Here is a 14,210-nt window from a genome sequence, read left to right on the forward strand (position 1 = left end):
ATGTGAAGTTAATAGAGATCCATCTGTACTTGTTTGGTTTTGACCTTTTTCACATAAACTAGGAACCAGAAAGCTACTATTTTTAAAAAAGAATTGCTGTTCTGCAGAATGGAAACAGTATTTTAAAACATACTTGAGATGAAATATCTCAAGACTGTCCTCTTCTGAGGACTGGACTCTTAGGAATACAAATTGTCGGATCGGTAGGTGAGTTCCCTGGCCCCCTTGTCCTTTCATCCCACCATTATGGGAAAACATCAGTCTTCAGATGGTACTCAACCAACCACAACTATGTCCTCGCTGTTGAAACAATCTCACAGGAGGGCAGACTGGCACTCACTGTTCTCAATGCTTTTGGCAGTTTTACACTGATATCGCACTGTAAACTCACATGCTCATCCTTTATAATTATTTCAGTTTCCCCCCATCATTCTTAAATTGGCATTAACTTCATCTCATTCGTCCATTTCCAAAACTGACTTCACTATGCATCCATCTTCATTCCCCCCACCTGTTGTAATAGAAAGGTGTGGTTTACCTTCGGAGCCACGCTTATACCTGCTTCTGACTTCCATCTTCATGCTATCACACAGAAGACCTGGTATGATAAACGCTGATGTGTAGGTTGACGGGTCCAAGGGCCTCTTCGACAGAGAATGCCGGTTCTTTACAGTTAATACAAAGAATTAAATTATATCAGAGTATTGGTAAGAAGTGATGATGTTACCAACAATTTTTATGGGAATTGAAGGATAGTTTTATATCAAATGCTGAGTAGAACTTCACTCGAAGACCCAATTTAAAACGTTTATTATCTATTCCTCAGCCTCTTTAGATTTTTGCCGGCATCATGTCCCTTTTCTTTCCTTTGTACAAAAAGAGCCAGCCGTTCTGGTCCTACTTTTCCCACTCCCAGGTGTTCCGCATTAGATCTCAATCTTTATTTCATGCAAGTAAAGTGAGCTAAGTCAGATTTCTTTTAAATGCCTACTGGCTTTATCCCTTACAACTCCTTCCAGCTATGTGGGAAGCAACCATATTGATCATAACAATTTGTACTCAATAGATTAAGAATTCTCTGCTAAGAATTTTCTGCTTACCAGAAACCACTCTCCTCAGGATGAAGGCAATATTATAAACACCCCTGAGATTGTTCAGCTACAAAGTTATTCCTTTTCGGTTCTACACTGAAGTCTGTCCTTCATCTGTTCTATCCCAACCACATTTAACATGCTGCAACTGCTTCTACAGGAAGGGGTAAAACAAATAGTCACACATTTGAACCCATACCCACATGCACATATCCCGTCCACAGGCTCAATTACGACCTATCAACAGACGGTTTCCTAATTCCATTCTCTATGTGCTTAATGGACAGATTGTATCCTCAAACTCAGAGTGTCCAAAATCAGATTTATTAATTTTTCTCACAAATTTGCCCCTTCTGTAGGTGTCTCTATCTCATCAAATAACCTGCAATTATTCAATCTTGGAAATAACTTTGATTCTTTTTCCTATGCCCCATTCCATTTAACAATCACCCAATCCAGTTGATCAATTCTACCTCTTCAATGTCTTTTAAGCCATATACCGTTTCAGCATACTGCCGCTAACGTGAGTTACATCTTTGCCCCGACCTCTGCAATAATCTCCTATTGGTTTCCCTGCGTCCAGTTGCCCTGATCCAAAACATTATTTTCAAATTAAAATTCAGTTCTGTTAGTTCTGCTTAAAAATTTCCAATGAATTCCCATTGCTCTTCTTATAGAGTCTGAAACATTTAATGCAGCTGATAAGGGTCTCCACATGAAGCCTTCACTTACTTCGCAGACCCATTTCACCAGACTCTACACCCAGGTATTCTAGACTCTTTTACAGCACCTCAAAGAAGACAGATTCTTATGCTAGTTCGGTGCTTTGCCTATGCCGTGTTCTCTGTTTAGATTGAGCCAATCCATTCAATTCTGTAGTTTCACTTTAATACTGTCCACTTTTCCTTGTAATCTCAGCATAACGCCATTATATATATATATATATATATATATATATATATATATATATATATATTACAGATCAGTTCCCTTCAGTGGTGTACTAAGGCATGCACCTATTTAGTGAAAGTCAGAGACACAGATCACCGGAGGCAGCCCAGGGGTTGAAGGGATGCGGTGTTAAGGCACCCAGTTTACTGCAGCTTTGCACAGTGCGTTGTATTGTGCATTGAAAGTAGAAGACAGCACATCAAACATATCATGTAATGTCATCGGCCCCATTATGTATTATAGCGCAATGGTGATCAGTATTTTGCTATCTATACTCACTTATGTTTTCAGACTATGGACATACTGTAGAATGAACATTTTGAACTGAAAATTGTATAATTGCTTATAGTCTTCACCTGAACAAACACCGATTCACTGCTTTTTTTCACCCAAATAAACTTTCAGGACTAAGTGCTGGAAAGACTGGTCTCCTTGGACAAATAGCCTAGTGAGGCATAAAGACAGAAAGGTAAGGACTTGACAAATTGCTTTTGGAATATAAGAGGAGTACAAGAGGGAGTTTTGGCTTCCAGATATCATCTTAAAAAGCAGTATTAAAAAGTATATGGAGAGGGGCGCCTGGGTGGCACAGCGGTTAAGCGTCTGCCTTCGGCTCAGGGCATGATCCCGGCGTTGTGGGATCGAGCCCCACATCAGGCTCCTCCGCTATGAGGCTGCTTCTTCCTCTCCCACTCCCCCTGCTTGTGTTCCCTCTCTCGTTGGCTGCCTCTGTCTCTGTTGAATAAATAAATAAAATCTTTAAAAAAAAAAAGTATATGGAGAGGAATGTCTTTCTAGAGATCACATTTATGGTTCCTCTTTTTTTTTTTTTTTTTTTTTTACTGAGACATACTGAAAGAAGGTTTTGTTTTAGCCAGGGATTAATTTGCAGTGTTTATTAAATGTGATTTTTTTTTTTTGTAACTTGCACCTCATCCTGAAATTTGTAACAAAGGAAGAAGAGGAAAGAATAGTCAGTCACTTCAGAGACTGAAAAAGCCACAATAATTGTTCTTCCCATGATGCTGATAGTCACTGAAGGAAAAAAAAAAAAAAAAAAAAAATATATATATATATATATATATATGATTACAATTGAAAGATTAGTTTAAGTAGAGGGGAGAAAAATATTGGCACAGTTTTATAAGCCCTTGAGTTAAGTTCCAGTATAAATACTGCTTGCATGTTCTAACGGCACTGTTGGCCATTGTCATCTGGCACAAATGCAAATATCTATGATATGAGGGATATTTGGGTGTTGGAGGGCTTCTCCAGGGCAGGTCACAAACGTCAGAGTGGTGCCAGGCATACATTGCTCCTGGGTCCCCCCCGAGTACGTACCCGGCCAATTCTGCTTCCGAGACCCTAGTCCTTTGGAGTTGGGGAGGCCAAAGCAGAGAAGCACTTCACACAGAAGTGCACAGGCAGGGTAGCCACAGAGAGGGGTGGGTTGCAGGTGCTATGTGCTCAAGTTATTCTCTGAAAAGCATTTCCTATGGCAGTTATTGATTGGATCGTTTCCTTGAAGCTCGAATACTGAAGCCTATCGTCACCTTAGAGATTACGGCGGCTCTGAGAAGAGTTGGCTTCTGCTGTGTCCATGCAGGGAATGCTAGACAAGATTAGGACATGCCCCAGCTTTTAGGAAGTGCTGTCCAAGGACTTCAGGCAGCTCACAGATACTGAATCACAATCATTCCCATCTACCTTCTGTGGATAGAAGATGTCAGAAAGTGAAAGTGTAACAAAGAAAAATGGCACTATCCCTGCTCTTCAACTAAGTTTCCACCAAATGAACCTCCCCAAAGTCCCCAATCTAGAGAAATTTTTTTTTCCAGGATACTCTGAGAAGGAGAAGTCACAGAAGGCTTTTTCATATCTTGAATGTGCTCAGAGAAAGGGACATAAAATAAGGCTGCAAGATGTTTGACTCTGTAGGGAAACATTATGCTCTTCGGAATCAATAATTTGTGAGCACACAGAAAACATACTGATATACTGCATATGCCCTGAGTTCCGTGGCCCTGGGCCTTCTCATCATGGGAGTGCATTAAAAAAAAAAAGGCAAAAAAGTTCTATGGCTGTGAGTAGATGATGGTAGTCTGAATAGACCCATTATTAATAAATTGTCACAATAGATTTGAATTCGGAGTGCCCTAGGGTGTTTATGAGGAAGCAGCTGATTTTCAGCATAGGATCTGAAGAACAGATAGAATTAAATACTTATGGCTAATGAGAATAAAGAAAAATGCCTTCGTTGTCTCCAAGGGTTTTATTATTTTGACAGGATGCTCAAAGGCAGTGCTTCGCAATCTTCTTCCCGGCACGGTATGCATAGAGAATAACACTTCTGCGGGGACACAAGAATCATTGAGAGGAATGCTTCGGGCAAGAAGGTTGCCAGGCCAGGTAACCCCAGAAGCCACAGGCCCAACACTCAATAGTGATGGGAAGAAATGCATCAGCACTTAACAAGAGAAGAAAAGAAAACCCTCTTTACTGAGGTAAGGTTGACATACAAAAAGCTGAACATACTTCATGCATATGATTCCGTGAGTTCGACAATGAATGTACATTGACAATAGATACACAAACCATCACTACAGTCAAGGCCCTACGTTTATCTATCACCTTCAAACATTGCCTCCTGCCACCTTTATTGTATTATTTCTAAAATTAATTTTCTTTTCTTTTATGGAAAGAGCACCAGACAGAAGATCTACTCTTAGCAAATTTTTAAGTATGGGATAGGGTGTTGTCAGTTACAGGCCCTATGTTACAGAGTAGGTCGCCAGAAGGTATTCATCTGACACACCGAAACTTTGTACCCTTTGACCGACACCTCCCCATGTTCCCCTCCTCACAGCCCCTGATAACCACTATTCTACTCTCTGGTTCTATGAGTCTGACTATTTTAGGTTTCTCATAAAAGTGGGATCATGTGGTATTTGTCCTTGTGAATCTGGCTTATTTCACGGAGTGTGATGTCCTCTAGCACGTAACCCTCCCTGCACGCCAGCCTGCCCTCGCACGGACTGCGGACCTCCCGCCCCAGACCTCCCACCCAAGCTATTTCAGGGCAATTGTTACTTCATCGTGACAGACAAGCTTGTGGGGATCATGATTTTGCTGGAAGGCGAATTCAGGTATGTTTTCAAGTTTTTTTTACGGCATATTAGCTTATAATGCTTCCTGTTGTGATATTTTTCTTGAATCAGTAGTTTCTCCTGCTTCACTCAATGGATTATTTACAACTTTTCTCTGCTTGCCTTGGTTCAACTTGCCAGGATGTGTATATAACTTAACTAATCTTTTTAAGGATCTAGATTTTGGTTTATTTAATTTTCTATAGTTTGTTTCTTGTTTACTGTTTCATTGATTTCTACAATTACCTTTATTGTTTCATTTCTTGTTGTTTCGTTTGGTAGACTCTGGCCTCTTTATTTTATTGATTGATAAATTGCTCTTGCCTTCTTTACAACGATTTTTTCCCAAGTTGGAAGTCTTGCTCGTTTAAGAAATTTCATTGTGATTATGGAATAATCTACCTATAGTAAATTGCCCTTCTTTGTGTAAAATTCGGTTAAGTTGTGATAAACACATATAGTTGTGTTAACAACCAGAATCATCACAATATAGAAAGTTCCATCACTCCTCAATTTCTCATGTTCCTTTGTAGTTGACAATTTCCCTTTTCCCAATCTCTAACAACCACAGATGTGTTGTCTCTATTGCTTTTTCCTTTCCGCAGTGTAATATAAATGGAATCATACAGCATGTAAGCTTTGGATATGGCTACTTTCACTTGGCATGATAAAATTATAGCATATACATGTTACTTCATGTATCAGTATTTATTTCTCCTTATTGCTGAGTATTCTGTTGTATAGATATGCCACAATCTGTTTATACAAGCAAGAGACTTTACGTGTCTCCCCAAGTGAGATACTGGTGTTGTTTTCAGTTTTTGCTTAACAAGCCATCAAAATCATTTAGTATGTGTTTTTGTACTAGTGTGAGCTTTCATTTCACTTGAATAAACCCTAGTGGTGAGGTTTCTGAGTTTATGTTAAGCATATGTTTACTTTTATTTTATTTTTAAAAAGATTTATTTATTTATTTATTTATTTATTTGGAGAGAGACAGACAGAGAGAGCAGTGTGGAGGGACAGAAGGAGAGGGAGAGAGAATCCCAAACAGACTCCACACTAGGTGTGGAGCCACAGGGGAGTCTGGATCCTACGACCCTGAGATCAGCCTGAGCCAAAACCAAGAGTCAGACTGGACCACCGAGGCACCCTGTGTATGTTTGTTTGTTTGTTCATATTATGTTCAGTTAGCCACCATACAGTACATCATTAGTTTTTGATGCAGTGTTCAATGATTCATTAGTTGCATATAACACCAAACTGCTATCCAAAGTGCCTAGAATATTTTGCTATTAGCAACATATGAGAGTTCTAGGTGCTCTGCATCCTGGTCAGCGTTCCGTATTATCAGATACTTTGTTTCTATTTTCACAACTATTCCAATAGGTGAGTAGTCATATCTTATGACAGTGATAGTTTTTTTTTATTTTTTAAGAATGGAGACATAATAACATATCATTTATTGGACCAGAGGAAAGTCCAAAGTTGGTTCTATAGGCAGAAATGGGGGAAATGCAGTTGCAAAGTCTTTAAGTAGAAGAATAAAATTTAGTTCACAAGTAAAAAGATTGGCTTTTAGTTAAGAGTTTTTGGTTAGTTCATTTATGGTGAAAATAACGGACAGACGAGGTTGTGTGGTTTGAGATGCTTACATGCAAGTAAATTTATTGATGAGACCTCGTCAAAATTCTCTTCTGATTATTAAATTTTCTTGGTAAACTAGGATGCACTATCATGAGCTGAAAGTAAACGAATGTAAGAAGCATTATTGGTTTGAGAGAAGAGGTGATAATAATTACTTGTGATGCAGTAGAAAGAAAGCATGAATCAAAAAGAGCAGATACCTGTGAAGGAACAGATAGTAAATACTTTAGATCTTGTAGGTTGCGTGGTCTCTCCTGCAACTATTGAGCTCTGCCATTGTAGTGTGAAATCTACCATAGACAAAAGCAAAAGAATAAATGTGGCTGTGTTCCAATATGTATTTATACATACTGACATTGGAATTTCATGTCATTTCACATGTCACAAAATATTATTGTTATTTTGATTTTTCTTAAGTGTTAGTGTAAAGACTACTTTTAGCTTGGAGACCATACATATGATGATAGTTACCAACTATTTACCATTGTCAAAGTTCTGAACCTTACACATTAAAAGCATACATCTTATTGAATATAAGCTATGCTTCTAAGAGCTGATTTTTTTGTAGTGTTCAACAATTTATCTGTTGCATATAACACCCAGTGCTCATCACATCATGTGCCCTCCTTAATGCCCATCCCCCAGCCAGATGGCCAACAGACACATGAAAAGATGCTCAACATCACTAGTCTTCCGGGAAATGCAAATCAAACCACAATGAGATACCACCTCACACCTGTCAGAATGGTTAAAATCAACAACACAAGAAACAACCAGTATTGGTGTGGATGTGGAGAAAAAGGAATTCTGCGTGTACTGTTGGCGGGAATGCAAACTGGTACAGCCACTGTGGAAAATAGTATTACGTTTCCTCAAAAAGTTAAAAATAGAACTACCCTGGGGCGCCCGGGTGGCACAGTCGTTAAACATCTGCCTTCGGCTCAGGGCGTGACCCCCAGCATTCTGGGATCGAGCCCCACATCAGGCTCCTCCGCTATGAGCCTGCTTCTTCCTCTCCCTCTCCCCCTGCTTGTGTTCCCTCTCTCGCTGGCTGTCTCTCTCTCTCTGTCAAATAAATAAATAAAATCTTAAAAAAAACAAAACAGAACTACCCTACCACCCAGTAATTGCACTACTATGTATTTACCCCAAATATACAAAACACTAATTCAAAGGGGTACGTGCATCCCTATGTTTACAGCAGCATTATTTTTAATAGTCAAGATATAGAAGCAGTCCAAGTGCCCATCTATACATGAATGGATACAGAAGATGTAATATATATATTCCATTTTCTATATAGAAAATTCATATATATATATATATAAGAATATTATTCAGCCATTACAAAAAAGAATGAAATCTTGCCATTTGCAACAATATGGATGGAGATAGAGAGTATAACGCTAAGTGGAATAAGTCAGAGAAAGAGAAACACCATGTGCTCTCACTCCTCTGTGGAATATAAGAAACAAAACAAACGAGCAAAAGAAAAAAAAGAGAGAGAGGGAAACAAACCAAGAAACAGACTCTTAACTATAAAGAACAAAATGATGGTTACCAGAGGGGAGGTGGGTGGAGGGATGGGTGAAATAGGTGATGGGGATTAAGGAGTGCCCTTGTGATGAGCACCAGGTATCGTATGGAAGTGTTGAATCAGTATATTGTACACCTGAAACTAATATTACACTGTATGTTAACAGTGAGGGAATTAAAAAAATTCTCAAAACAACAACAACAACAACAACAACAACAACAAAAAAAAAACAAACCCAAATAGATCCTAAAGCCATGTACAAAGGTGAACTCTACCTGGATTATAAACCTAAATTTGAAAGATGAAGCAAACACTTATAGAGGAAACTATAGGAAAATATCTTGAATAATCTAGAGGCAAGAAAAAACTATAATTTTTTAAAAGCACAAAACAGAAAGCAAAGTATTTTGAATCTGATCATATTATCTCTCTTCAGTAGGAGGCCACATAGAGAAAGTTAATATACAACCAAAAGAACGTGAGAATTTATGTAAAATGCCCCAAACAAAAAGGGAATATTTAGGACATAGAAGGAACTTCAGTGAATTAACAAGGAAATGCATGATCCCAAGCCAAAAAATAGGTTATGAATAGATCATTCCCAAACCAGAAAACCTCAAATCTAGAAAGGCTATGAAGAGAGATTTAAAATAATTAATATTTGGGAAAATGTATATTAATGCAATAATAAAACCGAGGCCTATTTTACTGGCAAAACACGTAGTTAAATAATGCCAGAAATTGGCAGTGTGAGGATGTGTAGAAACTGAGGCTAATGACTGGTGAAGCCATGAGAAAGCAAACTGGTACCATTTGGTCAAATTAAACACATTCATATATATAACTCAGCAAATCTCCTGGAAATGTATCAGCAAATCTGTTAGCAAATACAAACTATTTTTTTCCCCCATGTTCCGTGTGGTGTCACACATTTAGAGTCAACCTGGGACTCTAACCCCGGGGAAGTGAATTGGTATTTTGTAGGTCTGAATGGAGACACAGGAAGATTGTATTTTAAAGAGATTGTGTGATTATAATTAATAAGAGGAAAATAAATCCAGAGGAATGAGACATGCCCAAGATCAAAGTGCTGGTAGCAGTAGGAACCAGAAGCCAAGCCTTTCAGTTTCTTTTTCTTGATCGTTTCCTGATGCTGTGTGGCTTCCCATGATAGGCAGCTTCCAACCAATTAAACCGATTCATGTGGGCCTTTATGCCTCATGCATATTGCACCACGACCCAGGAATAGCCATGTAACTGGGTTTCCTTCTCATGTACCCTAGGCCAGCAATCCCTCTCGCCCCCATTTCTGCCCCCTTCCCTTTAAAATCCCCGCTTCTCTCTTTGCTCTGGGACAAGGGAACGGTGGGACTGATGCTGCACATTTGGAAGGTCATGCTGAGGAAATACATCAAAATAAATCCACAATTTTGTTTTAACATGAGGAATTCAGGTGTGTTATCACTGTTGTATTGTACCTGTCTCTTTCCACTTTGTCTGCCTGCCTTTCCAGTTCTCTTTTGTGTCCTCTCTTTCCTTATCTTTCTCCCACTCTCTCTTTCTCTTTTTTCTCTTTTGTCCTTTCTGCAATCGTGCTCTTAGCTCTTGAGAGGAAGGTCAAGTGAAGCAGAGGTAATAGTACTGTATTGTACACTATTTGTTATTAATGCCTCTGCAAGTATTTTGTAACTAAGATCACCATGGGGCTACACGTCACTAAGGGAGGGGGGAGAAATAAAGTTGTAACTCGGGGGAAATTTTTAATGTGACTTTCACTTTGACCTTTTTGATTGAAGGTCAATCAAAATTTAATGTGAGTTTCACTTTGACCCATTTGATTTGAAGATCCCAGCTAGGTTCTCCATCCTAGTTCCTAGGGAACACATCTGCCAGGGAACAGAATCACAGTTGTTGCAGAATGAATAAAGGGGGTGTGAGGTCATGATTTAATATGGTGAGTAATTAATTACATGAGTTAATAATTGTAAAGTGCTTAGAACCACATCTGATGCATCGTGCTTTATAAGCGTTATTATTATAAGCGTTATTATCATTACTATTACCAGGAGAGTCACAGCATAGATTTGTCCTTGGACTAGAATAGCAAAGACACTTCTTCTGCCCCAGTTCTTGAGAACATCAAGTCTGCTTCACTGTGTTTGAAGCATAGATGGTATTAGGGGATGATAAAAAAAAATTATAGGTTGGAAAACAAGACATGGAGGCAGGCAATCATCTGATAGGGACCAGAACATTCAATAGACAGAGTGCCAAGGACTCCCAAATCTTTCCTACCAACAATATGTTTGCCACAACTTCCTTCAGAGATCATCTTGGGAGGAAAGCAGGAAAGAGCAAGGCTATTTGAGAGACATAGCATTTTTTTCTGGAAGACTGAACATGAACTGAAAGGACAGTTTAACTGTTGGAAGGCAGCAGAGAGACTTCCTGCTGTTACTCCTTTACTGCCATGTTGTATTTGTAGTTTTCTTCTGAGCATCCATCATGCATTCTTCCTGCAGTTTATCACCGCATTTAGCAATTCCTCTTCTTACACGCTCAATCCGTATGGATGGACTGACGGGAGAGAGTCTACAGCACAGTCCTAACGGATCAATGCATCTCTTTCCCGTAAGGGAATAAAGGTTAGCTGGAGGCCTATGATCTAAGCCAGTCTAATATGAGAGTGATATTAATTCGAGAATAAGATGATAATATTGTTACTAGAAAAGAAATTGCATTTGTACTTTGCTTTGTATTTATTGAATGTTGAGTGTATCTGGGATTTAGGGATTCACTAAACTACACATAGGGTTTCATTTCTGTGGTCTCACTTTTTAACTACATGGAAGTGTTTTAGCTAGAACTATGGTCCTACTTTGTAGCACTAATAGCAGATGATAGGTTTTGTCTGATAGAATCCAATGCAAAAGACTTAGTTTACTTGAGAGCTATTCTCTCTAATGAACACAACAGTGCCAAGGATATTTCTGAAGCAGTGCATTCAAACTTACAAAATCCTTTCATGTGGAACTTACTTTATCTATCTTATCTACTTTTTTCAGTAGTTATATATGACTAAGAGTAATATACCCTTCTAGGTCATAAGGCATGATTATATGCTGCATTTGGTATCCCATGTTATTGGCTAAAATTAATTTTCCCTCTCAGGTGTTAAATAGACTGTATGATCTTTGTTTTTCACTGACATCTTCCCCACTTCCTGCATTGAAAACATCAGTTGCCTTTGATATAAATGTCAAATGAACAGTGTTTGGAAAATTCACATGACCGTTGAAATAAATTTCTAGGTCCAAGATAGAGCCTCTTTTGCTTGGGGAACCACATCAGCAAACCAAAACTTAAATAACTTTCATGTTCTTGTTAATGCTTCACTTGACTAGAAACAGAAACAGTATATCCAGCCAATCTCCAATTACCAAGAATCTGCAATACTTTCTTTGTTCGAATATGAGGTCAAATACACAACCCCATTCAATCAACTTAACCTAAATACTCTTTCCTTATTCCCTGATTGTCTTGCTAAAGCCTGCCGTCCTGTTTCTTAGTTTGCAGTTCTCTGGATTCTTGAGAGTGGACATGGCCCACTTCATGAAGCGTGAAATAAAATTTGCTTAGCTAAATTGTTCTCTTTGATTATTTTAACATGGTGCATGATATACTCTTGCCTTGGCATAGCTTGTACTAACAAAATATGTCCAAAGGTTTCCTATCACTTATGATTTTGTGCTGTAAATGTACCTGGGGGGGAGGTTTTCTTACAAAAGGGGAAGCAGAGAATCAGTGGGTAGAGAATCTCAGGAGTTGATGTATTAGGGACTATAGCCTCTGCTTCCTCTGCGCCATTATATATGTAAAAAATAGAGCAACGTGAAACAGCTGTCATCAGGGTCTTTTGACATTTCTAGAGATATCCCCTGAGTTCTGGAACTGAGGTCTGCCTTACTAGGCACACAGCAGTTGGTAGGGTGATGTGAAACAATGCTGAGAAAGCTCATTTCATCTCATCCACTACTTTGTTCTGGATTTAGAATTTCCACAAGCTTGCTGATAAAATATTCAGAGAAAATATAATTTTGGTGATAATAGAGTCATAGCTATTGTTTCCTATTGCTCACTCATCTCGAAATGAATTAATGAATGAATGAATGGCTGTAATTTACAAATGCCTGAATATCAAGATAGCTTCATTTGTCTGACTTCATATTGAAGAATAAAATTAGAAACCATAGAAAATACCAGAGGCTATAAGCTTCATCAGTGATTGGATTTCAGGGATCACCTATTTACAATATCTAAAGTAGTTATAAAGGAGGTATTCAAGTGTTAGGTATACCAGTTAGTGAATGAATATTTGACATGGTGCAAAAGAAATTGTAGCAACATACACCTGAATGATTGCTTACAGTGGTCATTTGTAGAAGAAAAGTTATTAAACTTTCGTTACAAGGAAGGGAGTAGGCTACTTAAAGATTTGCAGGGTCAATTATTATTCCTTTTTGTATGAATTCAATTCATTTTATATCTGAGAAGAACCTGGGTATGGAAAACAGGATTCTGCTCAATGGACATCTGCAGTAGACACATTCAGAAGGAGACTTCAGAGGCGCCTGGGTGGCTCAGTCATTAAGCGTCTGCCTTCGGGTCAGGGCGTGATCCCGGCGATCTGGGATTGAGACGCACATCAGGCTCCTCCGCTGGGAGTCTGCTTCTTCCTCTCCCACTCCCCCTGCCTGTGTTCCCTCTCTTGCTGGCTGTCTCTATCTCTGTCGAATGAATAAATAAAATATTTTAAAAAAATAAAAAGGAGATTTCAGTAGAAATTCAGCTCATTAAAAAGACTACTTAGGTCAGTGGTCCCCAAGTTTGGAATGTGCATATTCTAATTTCTGTTCATTCAAAATGATATTTAGGGAGTGCCTGGGTGGTTCAGTTGGTTGAGCACCTGACTCTTGTTTCCGGCTCAGGTCATGATCTCAGGGTCATGGGACTGATTTCCGCATGGGGCCCTGCGCTCAGTGGGGTGTCTGCTTGAGAATTCTTTCTTTCTCCCTCTGCCCTTCTCCCTGCTCATGCAGTCTGTCTTTCTCACTCTAAAATAAATAGGCATTAAAAAATTATATTTAAAAATCCTTTCTTAAATGAGGAGTCATGGTCAAGCAGTCTATGAAATATCTTCAAGTAACACTGAAGAGTACCCACATTCACTCATTTCTTTTAGTATATTTAACGTGATTTAGTTCACTGTCTACCCAAAACCATGGATAGTTAATTTTATAAGAACAGGTCTTTTAAGAGTAGAAAATTTTAATACTGCGGAAGGCAGTGTGAAATGATCAAAACTATTTTTTTAAGGATTTATTTATCTTTTTTACAGAGAAAGAGCACAAATGGGGAGAGGGGCAGAGGGAGAGAGAGAATCCTCAAACCAACGCCACCCTGAGTGCAGAGCCTGAGGTGGGGCTCCATCCCAGGACGCTGAGATCGTGACCGGAGCTGAAATCAAGAGCTTGATGCTTAACTGAGTGAGCCACCCAGGCGCCCCCAAAACTATTTTTTTTTAAACTCAGAGGTTTATGTGTTATCCCATAACAAAATACTGAAAAGGAGATTTAAAATTATTATCAGTTATATTGATTTCAATAAACATATAATAGTTTCTCTGGAGAAAGATGGTTTTGGTGCTGTTAAACAAAATCTCTTAAATTATTTATTTCGTCTTGTTTCTTCCTTGTAAATTTTTCATATTTCTGTTATTTAATACAGTAGTACGTAGACATAATTCCCAATTAAATGCATATACATTTATTAGAATTC

General features: G+C 38.6%; 1 long non-coding RNA gene across 1 annotated transcript; it reads left to right on the forward strand.

Annotated features, from left to right (window-relative positions):
* Positions 1 to 4,254: 4,254 nt before the first annotated feature.
* On the forward strand, positions 4,255 to 13,997 carry LOC148108442 (uncharacterized). The gene is made up of 3 exons (XR_015727974.1): positions 4,255 to 4,546; positions 5,038 to 5,188; positions 13,771 to 13,997. It is a non-coding gene; the product is annotated as an uncharacterized LOC148108442 (long non-coding RNA).
* The last annotated feature ends 213 nt before the right edge of the window (positions 13,998 to 14,210 follow it).

This window comes from Ursus americanus, chromosome 20, assembly GCF_024610735.1.
Source record: "Ursus americanus isolate L20-20 chromosome 20, mUrsAme1.1.p, whole genome shotgun sequence".
NCBI lineage: Eukaryota > Metazoa > Chordata > Mammalia > Carnivora > Ursidae > Ursus > Ursus americanus.